The sequence below is a fragment of the Coenobita brevimanus genome, chromosome 46 (genome assembly GCF_032717465.1).
Source record: "Coenobita brevimanus isolate Jiangsu-jjx chromosome 46, ASM3271746v2, whole genome shotgun sequence".
NCBI lineage: Eukaryota > Metazoa > Arthropoda > Malacostraca > Decapoda > Coenobitidae > Coenobita > Coenobita brevimanus.
Window position 1 is genome coordinate 34,872,896 of NC_136999.1, and position 18,732 is coordinate 34,891,627.

Genomic DNA, 18,732 nt, shown 5'->3' on the forward strand with positions numbered 1-18,732 from the left:
GCCACCCCTTATGGGAATGTGGCGTCTGGCAATAGATAGATAGATAGATATCCACCTTTCTCCATGCGGTATTAATACACATAGATAGATAGGCTAGATAGAAAGATATACTGTACGGTGGAGTTGTCTCAGTTGTTGAAGTCTGACTGTGACTAAAGAGTGTGGACTAAGGAGGTCAAAGCCGAGGAGCAGAGGTGGACTGTTGTGTCAACTCGTTAAGAGTGAGCTGTGAAGTGTTATTTTAATTCATTTATATACGAGAGTGAAAGATTAACCCTTTTTTTGTAGTAAAAGCAATCTAATATACTAATAATACTGAAATATATTTTCAAATTTTCCTGCAACTGTAATTTTATATATTCTAGTCATTATTTGAGACGATTTCCAAAATTCATAGTCACCTACTGTTAGTCAGAATAAATCTATTTATCTATCTATTGCCAGACGCCTCAATCCCGTTTGGGGTGGCCACAAACAAATCGCCTCCAAGTCGCCCTGTCCCCCGCCATTTCACTGCCCTGCTCCCAACTCACACCCCCCTTTCTCATATACCTCTCCACCCCATCCCTCCATCTCATCCTCGGCCTCCCCCTCCCTCTTTCCCCCTCCACCTCACTCACATACACTCTCTTCGTCAGTCTCTCACCCTCCATCCTCTCCACATGGCCAAACCACCTCAGTGTGTTCCTCATAACGCTTCCTATCACATCCACATCCACACCACAAAGCTGCTTTATATCCTCGTTCGTCAGCCTGTCTCTCCATGTGACTCCACAGGCTCCTCGTAAATAACTAATTTCCACTGCTCTCACTCTTGACTTGTGTCCTTCCAACAACGTCCAAGCTTCACTTCCATATGTTAGAGTTGGTATCACAATACTGTCATGTAGTAACTTTTTCACTTCCATGCTCACTTCCCTGTTTCTTATCACTACTTTCAAAGAACAGGCAACCTTCCTTCCCTGCTGTACCCTTTCAAGCACTTCACCCTTCAAACCTCCATCTTTACTCATCACACTACCCAAGTACTTAAATGTTCTCAAATTTTCCAATTCCTCACCATCCAACCTCGCTGTACATTCACTGACTTCACCTCTGTCAAAGACCATCACTTTACTCTTCCCTACATTCACTTTTAGATTCCGTTTCTTACACACTCTCCCAAACTCATCCACCAAGCCTTGCAGCTCCCCTTCATCTTCACTCAACAACACAGTATCATCTGCAAACAACAGTACAGGGAGTTTCCAAACACTATCCTCTCTCACCAGGGCCACTCCAACATCCACTACCCTACCTTGTACCTCTTTTATTACCCCATCCATGTACAGATTGAACAACCATGGAGATATGACACATCTCTGTTTCAACCTAACCTTCAAAGAGAAAAATGCACTTAGTTCACCATCCACACGCACTGCAGCCTTAGCACCATCATACATACTCTTCACAGCATTCAACAACTTCCCATCTCCTCCATATATTCTTAATACTTTCCACAATCCTTGTCTATCCACCCTGTCATATGCTTTCTCCAAATCCATGAAAGCCGCATAAAACTTCTTTCCCTTTTCTAGAAACTTTTCCACTAAAGATCTAAGAATGAATATCTGATCTACACAACCTCTTCCCCTCCTAAAGCCTCCCCGTTCTTCTCCAACTAATTCCTCTGTTCTTTCTCTAACTCTGTCAATAAGTATCCTACCATACACTTTTCCTATTATACTAAGAAGACAAATGCCCCTATGATTACCACACGCTTCTTTTTCCCCTTTTCCTTTGTACAAGGGAATAATACCTGACTTCCAATCCTCCGGGACTCTACCTTCCTCCCAGGCCAATCTGCACATCTTCCACATCCATTCTACTACTATCTCTGCCCCATGCTTCAGCATTTCACCACACACTCCATCAATTCCTTGGGCTTTCCCCAATTTAACTTTCTTCATTGCTTCCACAACTTCTATCCTACTGATTTCTTCCTGTCTTCTCCCCCCTCTCCTTCTCCCAGCCATTCCCCAGCCACTTATACTCGCATTACTTCCATCCTGTATGTTCAACAATTCCTTAAAGTGTTCTCTCAGAATAAATAAAAATATAATTGTACTGAGTAAAGAGATATGATTTTTTACTCAGTGATTTTGAAAAATATAATACTAAACTTAATATAATCCTCTAATGGTATCCAGAATAAGATGAAGCTGATGCCGTGGTTCTGATGTTTACGTTTGCGTTTTTGCATTTGCAGAACTGCACATTTCACGAAATTGCGGTTGCAGAAGGCACTTTTTTTAGTTTGCAGATTTGTGTTCCTGAACTGAATTTTCTTGCGTTCCTGAACTGAATTTTCATTTGTGGTGCCCACCTCTGGATAGTGGTAGTAGTAGTTGTGGTAGTAATATAATTCTGTTTATTATTTATTATTATGCTTCTGCCCACCTGTGGTGGCGGAGGCATTACACGATTGGTCTATCCGTGCATGCGTGCGTCTGTCCATAACACTTTTCTGGACGCAATAATTCCTGAAACTATTGATAGATTTCCATCAAATTCTTGGCAGCGATGCACTGTGAGGAGATAATGTACTGATTGATTTAGCAAGGTCAAGGTCATATAGGGTCTACTTAGTTTATCTTGTGGGTGTGATATCTCCTGAACCCCTCAGCAGATTACAATCAAACTTTTGTCACTGATACAGTATGAAGGGACGATGAACTGATTAGATCAGCAAAGTCAAGGGTTCAAGGATCAAAGCCACATGTGGGATCAATTTAGTTTATCCTTATGGACATCTGTCTGCAACATTAATGTGGGCATGATATTTCCTGAACCCATGACAGATTTCCACCAAACTTCTGTTAGTGATGAACTATGAGGAGATGATGAACTGATTAGGACAGCTAGGTCAAGGGGTCAAAGGTCAAGTTCATATGGGGTCAACTTAGTGTACCACTGTAGATGCGATATCTCCTAACTCCTAAAAGGACTTCAGCCAAAGAGTTGTCAGTGGTGAAGTATGAAAGAGTGATGAACTGAGAAGGTCAGCAACGTCAAGGGGTCAAGGCTCAAGATCATATGGGTTTGGGCGCGGTATCTCCTGAACCCGTCATTGGATTTCAACCAATCTCTTTTTAGTGATACATTATGAAGGGACGATGAACTGATTAGGTCAGTAAGGTCAGAACAATAACCAAACGTCAAGGTCCAATGGGGCTGACTTAGTTTCTCTTTAGTCTCGATTCAACCCACAGTGATGCTTGTCATGAAAGATGTAAGGAGAGTCCATGCGCAAGGATTGGTGGAGGCATACCGAGCGATGCTTTGCATTGACAGCATGGGGCCTGAGATCTCACTGTTTCTTTTGTTTACTTATTATTATTATTATTATTATTATATTACTTTACTTCTATTATTATCAATTAATAGTAGTAGTAGTAGTAGTAGTAGTAATAGTAGTATTTATTTATTTATTATTATTATTATAATTATTATTATTATTATTTGCAGAGAAGAAAACAAAAGGGGAGTGCAGAAACTTCCCATGTCAATTGTCCTTCTTCCCAATAAGAAATCAAAGTTGAGAGAGAGAGAGAGAGAATTGGTCGTAAATATATTCGTGAATTCCGGCCAAAATCCACAGTTACCCAGAGGTTGGTGAGTGAGTATGATTTGGAAGGAAGGTAGACAGAGGACTGGATAACGTGGAGGCGATTTGTTAGTATCCACCCCCTTACGGAAATAGGCAACTAGTATTTGATACAGACAGACAGATAGATATGCAGTGCTTGACAAACAACACCCAGTCTTATAATTACCCAGAGGTTGGCGAGTGAGAGGACAGTAGTGACGGTGATGACCATGGGTGGATTGACACAGGCGGTGGTGTTGGCCAGGGTGTGCTTCATCCACCTATTATATAAACCCGATTCCACCAACGCAAAGGCACTGTGAAGACAAAAGATATGTTTAAGTCGTAAGAGAGAGAGAGAGAGAGAGAGAGAGAGAGAGAGAAACTCTTTGTGCATCTCAATCAAGGAACTTGGTGTAACATTTACCAAGTAACATTGTGGTATTACCAAGGGTATCGGGTCTAACCGGATACTGAAGACCAGATGACTTTTAGGCTACTTTAACAGTAATGACAAATTTGGAAATAACAGAATATGCATAAAACATTTATATAATCATAATACGAGCTGCATTAATATTCAAACGGCAATATTTATTCATGTTGTCCAGTTGAATCCCTAATTGTCAAGTATCATGTGCAGAGTATACATCCTGTCTTCGACTGCACTTCGTGTAATGCTGTTTGTTGTTTTTGTAATCGCATTGTTCAACAAAGGTCGGTTCAGTGTGATGTCCATAAATGCCATAATACCCTTGATAGACTCCCTGGCATTTCAGAGATAATGTGATGGCAGATTTACCAACACAGTGCAGGAGGCTAAATAGTGCGTGAAATGTTTGGTACACATTCATATTGTATCAACGGCACAAGCGCTGTTAATTTATGCGTGCATAGTTATATCCTGAATTATATAGTCCTCCATATACTAATACTTTCCATCCTTCATTTTTTTTTTTTTTACTTCCTCAGTTACCAAGGCGTGCTTAGCCGCATATTCGTTTCCATATTTGTGCTGTAGAGGGGCAGCTACCTAGTGTTACCCCTATTTAACCGGAGAAAAGCCTCTCAGTCCCATCCCTGTCTCACGAGGGATAGGATGATGTACTCGTAGTAGAGGAAACAGCAACTCAACAGCACAATGCAGTCCATTGGGTGTGATGATGAAAGTAAGCAACGTAAGGGTTTAGCTCTTTCGTATTTTTTTATGTTGTACCTTACCTCATATGGCCATGTGGAGAGGATGGAGAATGAGAGACTGGGGAGGAGAGTGTATGTGAATGAGGTGGAAGGGGAAAGGGGGATGGGGAGACCAAGAATTAAATGGACTGATGATGAGAGAGGGGGGTGTCAATCTGAAAGAGGGCAGCAAAATGCAGAGGGCAGGACAACTGGGAGACGATTTGATTGTGGCCACCCCTCAGGGAATTAAGACGACTGGCTATAGATAGATGGATAGGTAGATAGATAGGTAGACAGACCTTACCTCATCTTGTGGTCACAAGAAGACATGACCCAGAGATAATTATTTTGTATGTAACTTAAGGATTCGTGTAGTATCAGATCAGCCAGCATAAAACACACACACACACACACACACACACACACACACACACACACACACACATCTGTATTTGTTAATTTCAGTTTCCATATATGTTTAATCACCAACATAACCTTGCCTTCTCCATAATGGTAAACTGAAGACAAGAGAATTATACCGGATTCCCGTCTAGATGAGCCTGGGGTCACAACAATAACAAAAACAACAACAAAATTATAAGAATAATATACTGCTACTCCTGCTATTGCTATTATTACTGCCACCACCACCACACCACCTTCACCACCGTTACCACTATTGCTACTACTACTACTGCTACCACCACCACCACTACTAATGCTGCTGCTACTACTACTACTATTACTACAACTACTACTACTACTTCTACTACTTTTTTCTAGTAATGTGAAGATTAACATTCTCCCTTATCATACAATCCATTGGCCCGAAACACGCCAACGGCTGAGGTTACAAGCCATATATTACTACTGTTATTGCTTTCTTTTTTCACTTACATCACAGTGCTTATAAAGACATTAATCTATTGGAGTCGCTGGTCTATGCGGCTCGCGACCACAGTAGCTTCGTAGTCCATACCCACCAGAGAGACAGGCCTGAGGGCTGATGAACTTGTACCCCTGAGGCATAGGAATACAAACCTCACGAGGGAGAATGACAGTCGACATCTCATCCAGGTCAAAACAGAACTCTGAGGTTGATGCTTCTTCTCAGAAAGAACCTGTGCCAGTCTCAAGTAGAATTTCCTTGCCTCTGGACCCATCCCACCTGATCTGATCACAAGGGCAGTGAATTGACCGTGATCCACATGGTGGATCCTTTTTTGATAGTTTGTTTTTTTTCCTGTTCATTCCTCTTGTGTGCAGCCTCGAGAGAGAGTTCACAGTGACATGCTGCAATGGGATCATATATCCTAAAGTCGAAGAAAGCCCTCAGCCCATGTGTCCAGAAACCTCGAGCACTGACATCCACTCTCGCATCATTTGATGCGTTTGCTGTTCTGTGGATGAAGTGCTTAACATCTAGAGGGAGCAAAGCTGGCTCAATGGTGACATCGTGGCATATTTGCTGTGGCATTTTCGCAGTGAGGTGGCGTACTTCATTATGTTGAATGCACTACTGTTACTGCTACTACTAATATTACTACAACTACTATTACTACTACTACTACTACTATTACTACTACTACTACTATTACTACTACTACTACTACTATTACTACTACTACTACTACTATTACTACTACTACTACTATTACTACTACTACTACTACTACTGATACTACAACCACCACCACCACCACCATCATCCCCAGCACCACCACCACCACTATTCTACTACTACTACAGCTGCCACCACCAAAACTACCACTATTGCTACCACCACCGAAGCTGCTACTACTACTACTATTACTACCACCACCACTGTTACTATTATTACCTCTGCTACTACTACTAACTGCTTCCATTAACCTTAATTCTTCTCCTTAGTCCTACACGTTTCCTATCTTCACCAGTGCTATTACTGCTACCACCACCATTTTTACTACTACTACTACTGTTACTTCCACCACTACTGTTACTATTATTACCTCTACTAGGCTACAACTACTAACTACTTCCATTAGCCATAATTCTTCTTATTCATCCTCCACGCGTCCTGTCTTCAGACTCCTAAAATAGCAGTGTCACTCTACTTACATAAATATTTCACTTTAAAAACGCAAGTCACTGACTTAGCGTTAGTGAAGGCTATTTGGCCACGCATGTCTGGGTGTAATGAGTGTCTTTCATCTTGTTTTGATAATTGTCTTCAGCATACTTACCCCCTATCCACAGCAGGCGTAACAGGACTGTTTTTCTGCGCCAATATCGACATTGGTAGTGGTAAGTAGGTGCTCCGGCCAACGTAGAAATCGCACTGACCTGATCATAAAGAGTTCTGTGAGTATTATGACCCTTTATAGAGGGATGCAGAAATACACACGCGTCCGTATTCTTGTCGGTTAAGGAAGCTCCTTAACATCTTCTCCTTAGCGATTTATTTTTTAACATGGGTAGTTAAAATCCTTTGTAAGTTTTTTTATGAAGAGTATGGTGATGTTATAAATAATTATATAACACAGACAATGACAGTAAGGTGTAAAAAGCAAAATAAGTCTTAAGGAAACGGGGTTAGGGAGCTTTCATAACCAACGAGAATACCGGCCTAGGTGTTCCGGGATAATGTTTTTTTCGTCTCTGTCCCATTTTTGCACTATTTCTTATGCAGGAAAGTCTAGGTTAGGATAGGTTTGTTTCCTGAGTACCAAGTTATGTTAGTTTGTTAGTTAGGTAAGTATAGGTGAAGTTTTGTTTGTGTAAAAACAAAAAAATGGAAGTGTAATCCTGGGAAAATCAAGCTTAGCACATACAGCAAAAATGGTACCTGAAGCGGAGATCAGGGTGCCAGGAGGAAAGGACGTAACTTTGGAGAAATATAAGTGAGGGAATCTTTAACAAAAAATACTTTATTAACATTGGTCCATGTTGAAACTGTAACCGAGCTAGGGTTACTAATGATCTTATGACTGATTTTTTGATAGAGTTAGATTTGAAGCTATTTTTTCATAGATTTAGATTTTATGGTCATTAATAGATTTAGAAATATGTGATTTATTTATTTAAACCTGAAGTTATTTTTCATATATATACATTTGTTATCGTTCACATACTTAAATTTTCATTAATTTTCATACATTTAAACTGAAGTAATTTTTTCACAAATTTGGACTTTTTTCATATATTGTGATTTTTCGTTTTTTTCATATATGTAGGGAAGTGATTTTTTTCACATAATTAAATTCTTACGTCCTCTTCCCACACTGCCACAGGCTCCAACAGCAGTTCAGTATGGGAAGGACATTGCCCAGTGAATAATTCTTCGTTGGGTCAGCCATTCAGTGTACACAAGATCAAGTCAGGCGTCGTAATAACACGTGCTTCTGACTTTCGTTTTCTTTATTTTCCAGGTAGTTACACTGTCTGCTTCACAAATCCAGAGCTACACTAATTTAACAAGGCCACAAGTAAAACTGACTGAACCTCCTCTCTTCTTTCCCCCATCCTATTGGGTCTGTGTGGTAACTGGGGTCGTCACTACGACAAAAGGTGGCCAAGGTTTATTTGTTTCATTTCAAAGATCTACCCATAGGCATTGACAATCTGCATGATAGCAATCCCAAATACTGTAGGTAGCTTACACTGACTAGATAGCTGCAAATTTGTGTCAAAACTCTGTTGTATGGAGATTTAGAAAATAAGGTCGATGATGGGGTGTGTGCACATGTGGATTCTATAAATGCTTTAAACTCGCTTTTAATGATCATTGTGTTGTTTATAATTCATGTTTTGTTGAGTGGAGTGTTGGTTATAGGAAGACACTATGCAAAATTTTATCAAAATCCACTGCATAATAAATGAGCCTGACATCGCCAAAGGTTGGTGGTTTCTTAATGTTTTCTCTTTGTCGCAATCATTCCATCCACAAAACGTCAAACAGTTTAACATCAAGGAATGTATACTGTCAAGTATCATTAGAATCCAATTGATAGCTGTCGTAAAAAAAAAAAAAAAAAAAAAAGGCGCCAAATTTGACTTCCCACAATATGCTGCCAGGTTGCGCCTGGCACTCTTAAAGCCTTAACCCTTCGTTAGTCAGGTGGGGTGCTTTAGCACCCCAAATTTTTTTAAAAGCTCATATTTCCTAGCCGGTAATTCGAATATTTCTCTCTGTTCCAGTACTCTTCTGATTCAGTGAGGGGAGGGAGCATGTGGATTGCCTTAGTACTGCCTCTGCTGTAGTGAGAGAGGGGCACTTCCCCCCTCCCTTGGGTGTCCAGTCACCCCATCAAACTAACCATTTAGATCATATTGTGATGCAGATTATTTTTTTCTTATTTCTGCATATTGTTTATCATTTACTGGTTTTAAAAATTACAATGTATTTGCCTGTGCGTGTTTACCTGACAAATGATATATGAGTCCATGTGTTATTTTTTTACTAGTATAATTTATTGTATTTTAATATTATAATTTATAAACACCACTTACAAGGCAGTCAATCTTTTCATTAGTGATTGCAGAGATATGCTGAAGTGACTGTATGAGTATAATTTACATATTAGTAACACTACATGTATTTTTATATTGAGGTGTTGTAACACCCCACCGGACTAACCACGTTTGAATGCCCCACAGGACTAATGAAGGGTTAAATAAATATACATCGCAGGAATGTAATATAATTCAAAAAAATTGTGACGTGCTCGGCTTACCTGTGCTTACTTCAGCATATGCTAATTTCATTCTTGTCTCATTTCCTTAATTATCTTGTGTCATATCAGGTGCATGAGTGAACGTTATTCTGCATCCTGAAGATGGATCAACATATAGATAAGGCATGCATAATCCATTCTGGCGACGGTGTTTCACACAGTGATCTTATATCACCAAGAGACTATGATTCCTGGAACACTCTTCTTAGAGCTGCCAGAATAAGACAGCACACACACCGCTGCTGGACATTGCTGCAACCGTAGGAGAGGGAGATGTGCCAGAGGTATTTTATCATAGAAAATATCACCGGATATTCACTATGAAGCGTGAGGATTAAACTGAAGGCAAAGATGACGGCTCTATTTCACAGGTGAAGCAAAGTTCCACGAGGGAACAGGCCTCAGCCTCAAGAGTTTTAGATAAAACTTGTACATTTTGCCTACCAGGAAAGGCAACAAAACACATAAAAGGAACAAGAACCAAAGATTCTCTGATAAAGTGTGTTGAATTACATGCAAACACCAAGATACGAGAAATGGCAACAAAGCGTAATGACACCAGAATTCTAGCTCTTGTCTCAAGAGAGCTTGTTGCAGCAGAGGCATTGTATCATAAGTCCTGCTACAGACTTATACCAACTTAAAAGGCATAGAAGACAGTACTGCTACAGGCACCCTAAATGATCCTGAGGACACTGATTACAAGAACAAGGAGGCTGAAAGGGATGCCTATGACCACTTGTTACAGCATATCAGCTGTGAATTATTTAAATCACCCAGAGTTATAAAACTAGCAGAGCCCACAAATGTGTTACAAGACCGCATGCTGTCCCTTGGAGTGGTAATACATGAGTCCTCTAAGAAATACCTTCGAAGGAAACTTGAAACTGATCTTGGAGACGTGCTTCAAAAATTTACCGATGAGAAGGGAAAGATCTTGGTATTTCCATACAGCTTAACTGCCTATGACCTGGCACACGAAAATCAGCAGCCGAAGAGCAAGCTGAAAATACTTCAGGAAAACTCTACTAATGCTGAGCAGACACTGGAGAGAGTAGCATTACACCTAAGACCTGTTATAAAAGACCAGGATGAAAATAGACAATGGCCATTTCTACCCTCAGCCCTAACTAGCAGTGTGAAAATGCCAGATGTAACAAAGTTCCTTTTTGCACTCATCAGTGAAAACGTGTCTCCCAAACAACCTTGAAAATGAAGTTCAATGCTAGTAGGCTCACTTGCTCTGGATCTTATATATGCAATGAGTGAGGGAACTTCAGTTCCACCGAAACATGTACTTCTGCCATTTGCTGTAAAGGCACAGACAAGCAATGCTGAGCTTATCTGGATTTTGGACAGGCTTGGTTATGGGGTGTCATATATTACTACAGAAGAAAATGAAACTGCACTGTACCTGCTAAATCTCGCTGGTGCTACATATAACATTATTATGCTAGAAAATATACAAGATCATGTATTTGCAACTCTTGCATGGGACAGCATTGACCAACTTTAAGAGACCCGGACAGGAGAGGGAATGTCTCACAGAGTAAATGGCATAATTAAACATGTAGACAGATTTAAGAATGTAATCATGCATATGGGAGCATTCCATACTATGTGCAATCTGCTTTCCATTATTGGAAAACGGTTTCAAGATGACGAGTTGAAAGACATTATAAATTGAGTCTTCGATATACAAAAGGGATAGGGACAAAAAAAATCTTTCGTAATTCGAAATTTCGTATATCGGAACGATTTTCCCCATTGGTATATACGTATAAATGGGGGATCCCTTGGACCCCCCCACCTAAACTTTATCCCCCCTTTTCAAGAAGTACACAATACCTGTATACAATTGTAGAGAAGGAGGTGGCCATATTCTTGTAGATCTCCTTTTTCTTCATCACAGTCCCAACGGTGGAAACTGCAAGGCCTAAAGCACGTCCAATCTCTGAGACTCCCTGTCCCTCCTCATGGGGTCTTATAATTTCCAATTTCCTTTCCAGAATTAGAGTATGGTGCTGCTTCTTTGCAGCCAGCTCCCCTGATGCTGGAGATGATGCAGGGTGCATGGGAGGCATGGCGAAACAATGTGAAAAGTAGAAGAGCTGCGAGAATATCCTCACATACAGCGAATATGTGAGGAGAGTAGGGACGTGGACTCAACTGAGAAGTGCGCGAAAATGTGTTTACCAGAGAGGAGTTAGTTCATTTTCTCTCGGCAAGCGAACACGGCGCTGTGCACTGCACCCATTTTGAATTTTTCATACAGTATTCCATTAACCCCTTCAAAGCTGCTGGGCTTGAACAACACTTCACTGTTTCGGTATCAGTGAGGTTGAGTTAGGGCATCCTATGAAAAACTGCGAATAATTACTGGAAGTTATATGTAGAAATAAAGAGAGAGGTGAAAAGATTAGTAAGACAGAGTAAGAAGAGAGTGGATGAGGAATTTGGAAGGAATTTGAGTGTAAAGTGGAGGGGCTGTAAGAAAATGTTCTGGAAAGAGGTGAAAAGAGTAAGACACGGTGGAAGTGAAGTTAGCAGGGGAGTGAAAGATAAAAATGGTAGATTACTAGTGAAGAAGGGAGAAAAAGTGAGCAGATGCAGAGAACTATCTATCTATCTATTGCCAGACGCCTCAATCCCGTTTGGGGTGGCCACAAACAAATCGCCTCCAAGTCGCCCTGTCCCCCGCCATTTCACTGCCTTGCTCCCAACTCACACCCCCCTTTCTCATATACCTCTCCACCCCATCCCTCCATCTCATCCTCGGCCTCCCCCTCCCTCTTCCCCCCTCCACCTCACTCACATACACTCTCTTCGTCAGTCTTTCACCCTCCATCCTCTCCACATGGCCAAACCACCTGAGTGTGTTCCTCGTAACGCTTCCTATCACATCCACATCAACACCACAACACTCCTTTATATCCTCATTCGTCAGCCTGTCTCTCCACGTGACTCCACAGGCTTCTCTTAAATAACTCATTTCCACTGCTCTCACTCTTGACTTGTGTCCTTCCAACAATGTCCAAGCTTCACTTCCGTACGTTAGAGTTGGTATCACAATACTGTCATGTAGTAACTTTTTCACTTCCATGCTCACTTCCCTGTTTCTTATCACTGCTTTCAAAGAACCAGCAACCCTTCTTCCCTGCTGTACCCTATCAAGCACTTCACCCTCCAAACCTCCATCCTTACTCATCACACTACCCAAGTACTTAAACGTACTTACATTTTCCAATTCCTCACCATCCAACCTCCCTGTACATTCACTAACTTCACCTCTCTCAAAGACCAACACTTTACTCTTTCCTACATTCACCTTTAGATTCCGTTTCTTACACACTCTCTCAAACTCATCCACCAAGCCTTGCAGCTCCCTTTCGTCTTCACTCAACAACACAGTATCATCTGCAAACAACAGTACAGGGAGTTTCCAAACACTATCGTCTCTCACCAGGGCCACTCCAACATCCACTACCCTACCTTGTACCTCTTTTATTACCCCATCCATGTACAGATGGAACAACCATGGAGACATGACACATCCCTGTTTCAAACGAACTTTCAAAGAGAAAAATTCACTTAGTTCACCATCCACACGCACTGCAGCCTTCGCACCATCGTACATACTCTTCACAGCATTCAGCAACTTCCCATCTACTCCATATATTTTTAACACCTTCCACAATCCTTGTCTATGCACCCTGTCATATGCTTTCTCCAAATCCATGAAAGCCGCATACAACTTCTTTCCCTTCTCTAGAAACTTTTCCACTAAAGATCTAAGAATGAATATCTGATCTACACAACCTCTTCCCTTCCTAAAGCCTCCCAGTTCTTCTCCAACTAATTTCTCTGTTCTTTCTCTAACTCTGTCTATAAGTATCCTACAATACACTTTTCCTGTTATACTAAGGAGACAAATGCCCCTATGATTATCACACACTTCTTTTTCCCCTTTTCCTTTGTACAAGGGAATAATTATACCTGACTTCCAATCCTCCGGGACTCTACCTTCATCCTAGGCCAATCTGCACATCTTCCACATCCATTCTACTACTATCTCTCCCCCATGCTTCAGCATTTCACCACACACTCCATCAATTCCTGGAACTTTCCTCGATTTAACTTTCTTCTTTGCTTCCACAACTTCTATCCTGCTGATTTTTTCCTGTCTTCTCATCTCCCTCCTTCTCCCAGCCATTCCCCAGCCACTTATACTCGCATTACTTCCATCCTCTACGTTCAACAATTCCTTAAAGTGTTCTCTCCATCTGCTCACTTTTTCTCCCATCTCCACTAGTAATCTACCATTTTTATCTTTCACTCCCCTGCTAACTTCACTTCCACCCTGTCTTACTCTTTTCACCTCTCTCCAGAACATTTTCTTACAGTCCTTCCACTTTACACTCAAATTCCTTCCAAATTCCTCATCCACTCTCTTCTTACTCTCTCTTACTAATCTTTTCACCTCTCTCTTTCTTTCCACATATAACACTCTCTTCCGCCTCTCAACTTCTTCCACGCCCCTATTTCTCATCCATTCATTGTATGTTTTCTTCTTTTGTGCCACAGCCTGTTTCACCTCTTCAGTCCACCACGCTGTTCCTTGCACCCCCCTCAGACTTCTCTTCCTTCCACACACCACATCACATGCTGCACATATTTCTTCTGTAAATGTCTTACACACACCTTCCACGTCTCCCATCTACTCCAATTCATATTTGCCCAATCGTTCCTGCACTTCTCTCTTATACTCTGCCTTTTTCTCATCCTCTTGTAACCTTTCCACTCTCCTTGCAACTACTCCTTCCTTTCGTCTTTCCCTTCTTCTATTCCTCCATCTTACTTGCATTCTAATTCTGACCACCACCAAGTAGTGGTCAGAAAGTCCACTCCCCCAACCTCTATACACTCTTGCATCCTTTACACATCTTCGCATCCTTTAATCCACACACACATAATCAATCATTACCTTCCTTTCATTCAGTTCACCACCCACCCTTCTCATCACTCGCCATGTATACCTGTGGATCATTTTATGCCTGAAGAGGGTATTGGCTATCACCAACCCCCTCCCAGCACAAATGTCCACTAACGCACTCCCATTTTCATCTATCTCAGCAGGCACAGCCCACTCACCAACTATTCCATATACCTTCACATTCCCAACTTTACCATTCATATCACCAATCAAAAACACTCTCTCATTCCTTCCAAACTTTTCCATGCACACTTCTACATTTGTCCAGAACTCTTCTCTCACTCTTCTAGCACGATCTTGCGTTGGTGCATACACATACACAATCGCCCACATTTGTATTCCAACTTTCAACTTTACCCACACAATCCTTGACCCAACTGATCCATACTGTCTTATGCTCCTCTTCCATCTTTTACTCACAACTATACATACTCCTTCCCTTGCCCTCTCATTCTCACCTACTCCTGCACTTATACCCCATGCATACTCCTATTCTCTCACACTTTCTCCTCTCCATTTTGTTTCAGTTATTCCACATACATCCACTTTCGCACCCTCAAGCACCTGGACAATCTCTCTCTCTTTCACCTCATCATTCGCTCCCCTTACATTCAAAGTTCCAATTACCATGTCCTTTGTCCGGTCCTTTGTCGTCATCGTTTGGTCAGTCCTTGTCCGAGGGTTATTGTTTGTTCTTTTAGTTAGTTGTTTTCCGGGGAGGGGCACTAACCCTCCGCCAACCCTTTTAGTCGCCTTTTACGACAAGCAGGGATACTGGGAGAGTATTTTTGAAAAACCTCCCTACCCCCAGGAATTGTTGAACATAGAGGATGGAAGTAATGCTAGTATAAGTGGCTGAGGAATGGCTGGGAGAAGGAGGGAGGTGAGAAGACAGGAAGAAATCAGTAGGATAGAAGTTGTGGAAGCAATGAAGAAAGTTAAATCGGGGAAAGCCCCAAGAATTGATGGAGTGTGTGGTGAAATGCTGAAGCATGGGGCAGAGATAGTAGTGGAATGGATGTGGAAGATGTGCAGATTGGCCTGGGAGGAAGGTAGAGTCCCGGAGGATTGGAAGTCAGGTATAATTATTCCCTTGTACAAAGGAAAATGGGAAAAAGAAGTGTGTGGTAATCATAGGGGCATTTGTCTTCTTAGTATAATAGGAAAAGTGTATGGTAGGATACTTATTGACAGAGTTAGAGAAAGAACAGAGAAATTAGTTGGAGAAGAACAGGGAGGCTTTAGGAAAGGAAGAGGTTGTGTAGATCAGATATTCATTCTTAGATCTTTGGTGGAAAAGTTTCTAGAGAAGGGAAAGAAGTTGTATGCGGCTTTCGTGGATTTGAAGAAAGCATATGACAGGGTGGATAGACAAGGATTGTGGAAAGTGTTAAGAATATATGGAGTAGATGGGAAGTTGTTGAATGCTGTGAAGAGTATGTACGATGATGCAAAGGCTGCAGTGCGTTTGGATGGTGAACTAAGTGAATTTTTCTCTTTGAAGGTTGGGTTGAAACAGGGATGTGTCATGTCTCCATGGTTGTTCAATCTGTACATGGATGGGGTGATAAAAGAGGTACAAGGTAGGGTAGTGGATGTTGGAGTGGCCCTGGTGAGAGAGGATAGTGTTTGGAAACTCCCTGTACTGTTGTTTGCAGATGATACTGTGTTGTTGAGTGAAGATGAAGGGGAGCTGCAAGGCTTGGTGGATGAGTTTGGGAGAGTAAGAAACGGAAGAGTAAAGTGATGGTCTTTGAGAGAGGTGAAGTCAGTGAATGTACAGCGAGGTTGGATGGTGAGGAATTGGAAAATGTGAGTACGTTTAAGTACTTGGGTAGTGTGATGAGTAAGGATGGAGGTTTGGAGGGTGAAGTGCTTGAAAGGGTACAGCGGGGAAGAAAGGTTGCTGGTTCTTTGAAAGCAGTGATAAGAAACAGGGAAGTGAGCATGGAAGTGAAAAAGTTACTACATGACGGTATTGTGATACCAACTCTACCGTATGAAAGTGAAGCTTGGACGTTGTTGGAAGGACACAAGTCAAGAGTGAGAGCAGTTGAAATGAGTTATTTAAGAGGAGCCTGTGGAGTCACATGAAGAGACAGGCTGATGAATGAGGATATAAATGAGTGTTGTGGTGTGGATGTGGATGTGATAGGAAGCGTTATGAGTAACACACTGAGGTGGTTTGGCCATGTGGAGAGGATGGAGGGTGAAAGACTGACGAAGAGAGTGTATGTGAGTGAGGTGGAGGGGGGAAGAGGGAGGGGTGAGGCCGAGGATGAGATGGAGGGATGGGGTGGAGAGGTATATGAGAGGGGTGTGTGTGAGTTTGGAGCAGGGCAGTGAAATGGCGGGGGACAGGGCGACTTGGAGGCGATTTGTTTGTGGCCATCCCAAACGGGATTGAGGCGTCTGGCAATAGATAGATAGATAGATTGATAGAAAGCAGGTCACTTGTGTGTTTACACGACCCTACTCTACCATCCAATCAGTCAGTCGTTCTCCTCACTCCAGATGTATTCGCCGATGTTTACATGCATATGTTACATGTGCCCTAATTTTGAGTAACTTTCTTTCAGCAAGAGAACATAATTTACCACCCTCAAAATAGTCTGAAAAATATAGAAGACAAAGTAGAGGAATATGAACTGAACTGGTAAGGTCTTTAGGCTGTATGCTTACACAAAAGAGTATGGGTTGTACAATATTAAGAGATGATATGGAACAAAAATGTTTGCTAATCAGAAAAAAAAATGCTCTTTCGTTCCACATGTTCTCATAGGTTAGAATTCAGTTCTAAATTCTTCGTTCGGTATCGCTCTTCCCAATATATTTCGGACCGACTGAGCACAGTTATTTCAGTTATTTCCGCTCCTTGGAGTTATTATTATTATTATTATTTTTTTTTTTTTTTGTGTCCAACTCTGGGCATAGGCTTCACAGCCTGCTATCAAGGCCCAGCAATCCTCCTAAATACGATACGCCTCTGCATGTCACCACTTCGGCGCTAACACCCACCGTCCCTATTGAATACATGCTAGGTCTGTCTCATACAGGACTGGTGTATTGGTATTAGCGGGGGTATTTTTACATGTCGGCGGGGCTTCTGGTAGATCAGTAAAGCCTGACTTAATGAAATTCAAATCCTTATACTGTTCCCTGCCCCAGCGGGAGATTGAACCTGGGTCTGTTATGACTGCAGGCCACCTCTCTACCGAATGAGCCACCGCCTTGTACATTTACTGCTCATTCTTTTGTTCATCCTTATGTGTATGTGTGAAAGAGAGAGGACTGATACAAACAATGTATTCCATTATCGCTTTCATAGCTGCTGGCCTTGAACAACGCCGTACTGTACTGTGTCAGTGACATTGAGTTAGGGCGAGCTATAAAAAACTGCGAGCAATTATGGGAAGAGAACGAGGATCACTGGTGTGTTTACACGACCCTACTCTACCACCTCAAGCAGTCAGGCGTTCACAGTTCACTTCATCCCAGATGTTTTCGCCGATGTTTACATGCTAATGAAACATGCATCCTAATTTTATTAATTCTTACGCGAATCATAGCAAATCACAGGATGAGTTTAGGGGAAAGAATAATAATAATAATAATAATAAAAAGCCAGGTGTGGCAGACGAGTCTTCACATATGTAGGAAAAAGAAATTGATTTTAGAACTTTGAAAAAATGGTCCCAAGGCCGACCACGGGAGCACGCAAATATCTGAACCCACAGCCATTGAGGGGGGTGAACATACGATTTACTTAAGCACTAAAAGCACCTTACCAAATCAGTTCTTTGCTGATAGTCTGTTATACTTTTTCTGGGTTGGTAAATACAGTAAACGTTTCTTGTTAAATCTGTTTCCCCATCATTTTTAACTGTTCTGGTGTGACAACTCTTGTTTATTTCGTTAACATAATGGCGGAAAGGACTGTTCTTCCCCAAGTGCTTAACTAAACCTGGCCTAACCGAGCTTATCTGTGCTTAATAATTTAACCTAACCTAACCTCCAGTTGGGAAACTGGGAAAGGAAATCCACCTTTGAGCACGTTCACCTTCTTCCATTGCGCTGGACACAATCGTAGGGGAGTGACGATAATAACAGGGAGGAAAATTTTCAGCAAGAAAAAGTAATTTGCCAAACTGAAAGTTGTCAGAAAACTACAGAAAGAAGCTGGAGGATTATGAATTGAATTGCATGAGATAGTT